This window comes from Trachymyrmex septentrionalis, unplaced genomic scaffold, assembly GCF_001594115.1.
Source record: "Trachymyrmex septentrionalis isolate Tsep2-gDNA-1 unplaced genomic scaffold, Tsep1.0 scaffold53, whole genome shotgun sequence".
Classification (NCBI taxonomy): Eukaryota; Metazoa; Arthropoda; class Insecta; order Hymenoptera; family Formicidae; genus Trachymyrmex; species Trachymyrmex septentrionalis.
In genome coordinates, this window is record NW_017305705.1 from 1127623 (window position 1) to 1131606 (window position 3984).

The 3984-nt window shown below is 27.6% G+C and overlaps 1 protein-coding gene across 1 annotated transcript in view; it reads left to right on the forward strand.

Annotated features, from left to right (window-relative positions):
* LOC108751880 (venom protease-like) overlaps positions 1-3984 on the forward strand; it is a 9312-nt gene that overhangs the window by 2289 nt on the left and 3039 nt on the right. The gene's annotated exons all lie outside the window — the stretch shown is intronic.

A 3984-nucleotide genomic window follows, 5' to 3' on the forward strand; every position in this document is an offset into this window, starting at 1 on the left:
CAATTCGATTTATTATCTATCGTGTGATGATAGAGTATCATATAATGTATAAAGATACGTATGAAGTTGATTCTGAGTTTTATTTTTCATAATTTTGTTCAATCTTGATAATAAATATTGGTATTTCCACGCACAAATAGTAAACAATGTAAAGAGAAGTGAAAAAATAATAACGCATATAAATAGTTAATCGTTTCTCAAAAAATGATGATATTATTAGCATGATTTTGTTATCGAAAAACTATACAAAAAAATCTCTTTTCTTTCAATATCAAATGTTTCGTTTAGAAACAGCTCCATACCTGAGCTTAACATATTGTTCTGCATGTCATGCTATCAATATGTAAGCGATATATACATATATAATGGTTTCAACATACTAGCAATTATGTTAACGACTAGAAAAACACGCGAGTATTTACATTTTGTACATACGAGGTACGTAACTGTACATAGAACATCTGATTTCTAAACTTGAAAATAAGACTTTTGCTTATTTCTTAAGACTTTTTAAAAAATTTTCCGTGTTCGATATAAAAGTGTTTATTTTTTTTTATGTCTGAACATATTATAACTTACGATAATACTGAAAATATTGTTATTGGAATTAATCAGATGTAATATCGAAAAATTAATACCATTATATATATCAGCTTTTACAACAAAGTTAAGTGGTGTAATTAATGAGGTGATGTGCATTTTGTAAGATTTGTGAAAAGAAAATGAGGTTTGTGAACAGAAAATCTTCAAAGTATTTATCAAAAGTGTCACATATTCATTAGGTTCGTAATCGGCAATGGTATATATGTATGTGTAATTAGTAACTATCTCTGGTAAAAAAAAGTTGATAGAGAACGATAGAAAAATCTTATTATTTTGAATGTATTATAGAATCTGGTTTGTGAATTTGCAAACAATTTGAATCAAATCTTATAATAACCCAGCTTATATAAATCTTATAAAACTCAATAAAATACGATAGGATTCATATCCGATGATGTTCGCGATCGAAGTCGACGATAGAAAATGCTATAAATTCATAGAAAACAATACAAATTGATAGAAATCCTATTGTTCTCAATCATTCTCAACTTTTTTTTACCAAGGATATATATATATATATATGTCGCGTATGTTTTTTAAAAATTTAAATCTGACAGATCAATTATTTTATAAATTTTATTTATAAATTTCTATTGTATATATTGCATAGGCCATGTTCGTATATCACTGCCAGTACAGTATAATATACGTAACGAGAACTATAGATTTTCAGTACTGACAGTCAACTGGCAGTAATATACGAACATGGCTATATAGTACATACGTTGTATACATTAATACGTATACATATAGATATATAGCAACATATTGCATCATATAATGCAAAATAACGTGCTTTCGTCAGTAAATTGTCTTCGATCGAATTCTAGTGACGTCGTATGACGCATTCACGAGCATTCACTTCCGTGACAGATGGTCACTTTGTCTGAAAATAAATTATGACGCGCTCATGATTCATGTACAGGTCGCTGTCTTCTCTGATGCGTCTTACTTTGATCCGATTTGAATAATGATCACCGATTCGATTGCACAATAGATTTTACGTTTGCTTTTTGATGTAAGTAAATTACTTGTTCACTAAGAATAAAAGGAAATTACTGAAAATCGATAAAAATCGATTTCATAAATCATCAGTCTTGTAGAAATTTATATATACTTAAAAATTTGAATTTTATTTATAATGCTTTAATCTAATTTTCCGAAAAAAGACTCATCCAATTTTTTTAACTATAATGATCGTATAAGATGGAATTATTTAAATAGCAAGGTGTTGTCGTAATATAATATTTGTTGTGAGTCAATAATTTTATTTTAATTAACAAATTAAATATATATATATATATGTATAAATTAATTATTTAATTATATATAATAACAACTAATCATATATAATAAATATTAATGCCGCTTCTTACAATTTTAACGTATAGTCATGTTGTTATATTTAAAGTTTCACGTTTGTTTATTGCAATTCGTGTCACAGTCTTCAAATAGAGTTACAAATATATTAATGATGTGTGCGTTTAAGCATGTTTGTGGCAAGAATTGCGTGCATACATGAGTATGTATATTTTTATGCCGTTGTCAGGTTTTGTTGCTGACTTGGCGCTTACCATAAATTAATAATGACTTTAATATAAATTTGCTTTTTACACAAAACGCTGCCGTGTGTAATATATAATTTTTATATAATTAATTAAAAAATTATTTTCACTTTCCTCAGAATTTCTTAAAATGTATTAAAACGATAGATTAACAAGAAAGATATTAACTTATATTAGTAATAATAACTTTATTGATGAGTAAAAACAAAACATAGTAATAATATGAACGCAATAAAAGAAGGACACATTCAATGGGCGAGACATCAGCAGTATTGCTATCTAAAAGTTTAAATCCGAAGCAGAAATAAAAATAGAATAAGATTGAAAGTAAATACAAATTTTATAATAGATATGTAGATTAGCAAATAAGTGGAATAAGAAACAGAATATAAATGCAAATTTGATAATAGATATAAGTAGCACAAGAAACGCATTAAATTAAAACATAGAACACGTGCAAAAAAAAAAGAAAAAATAAAGATATGGGATAATGATAATAATAATTGTATTAAAAATAATTATAATAAATACAAGAGCAATATAGATGAGAATAATGAACGAAAGAAGAAAAAACGGAATTAGTACGCATAGCTATATATATATAGAATTAAATGCAAAGTAACTTGGATCAAATCAAATTTAATCAAATCAACATTAAAATTTTTAAAGCAAGATAATATTTTTGCTATACCTATATATGAGTATATTATGGTTGATTCAGGAATAGTCTTTTTTTTCTTTGTAACAACAGCTACAAATCACGCATTCGATATTCAGAGTCAACAAACTTGAAAGCGGCAAGAGAGAAAGAAGAGCGAATGTAGAAGGGTAAGGACTTGAAATACTTTACAGTAAGAAAACGCAGCCAGAAACATAGATGTAGAATATTATAGAGGATAAGAAAGAAGAGTCTGGCAGCGTGGTATTAGATAAAGGAAGAGCTAGAGTGAAACTCATGAATGAAATAAAGACAATCACGAAGATAAGATTGAGTATTAGAATGAAACATTAAAGACCAAGCAACACAAATGCAGAATGAATCTTTGACATATGTATTGCTATGTAAACAATGTCAATATAATCAAATAAGGAAAGGATGAGAAAATGGGAGATCATAAGTTTTTGCGAAATAAAAAGAGCATGATGAAAAGGATACAGTTTACATATGCAACTTTGCATTTTGAGATAAGGGATAGTTAAAAGACCAGGAAGGATTGACATGTAAATCAAGAATGCGGATACAAAGGGGGGATATAATCAAAATAGAGAATTAAGACATGAGACAGTGAGCTGGAGTTCGTATTCATATAAAAGGATTTAGTGATATTTAAATAATATGTAAAGATGCGACGATAACGACAATGATGCTGATAATCAGCAGTAAACATATAACTAAAGAAAAGAGGACCAAGAATGAAGGAACATCAGACGGCACACAAAGAGAGGATAGCATAGCAAGAGAATTGTAAGCTGCACGCGTTGAGAACGATTTAAGATATAGGAACGGAAAAAGGAAATAGCTAGGAGAGATAAAGCATAGTGATGCAGTTTAGCCAATAGTTCATAGTTACTGTGTCAAAGGCCTTTGAAATTAAAACATTTTTTAGATATTAATATATCATTAATATTTAAAATTTATTTTAAAAAGCATATAGTTTTTTGAAATAAATATTTTATCGTTTGATTATCTGTTGCGAAGAAGTTTTTATGAAAAATCAAATTATAATTATTAAAGTTCAAATTGATGCATACGCTCCAATTCAAATATATACAATTTACGACATTCTCTCGAGTCTATTCTCTAAAGAAATCTCTA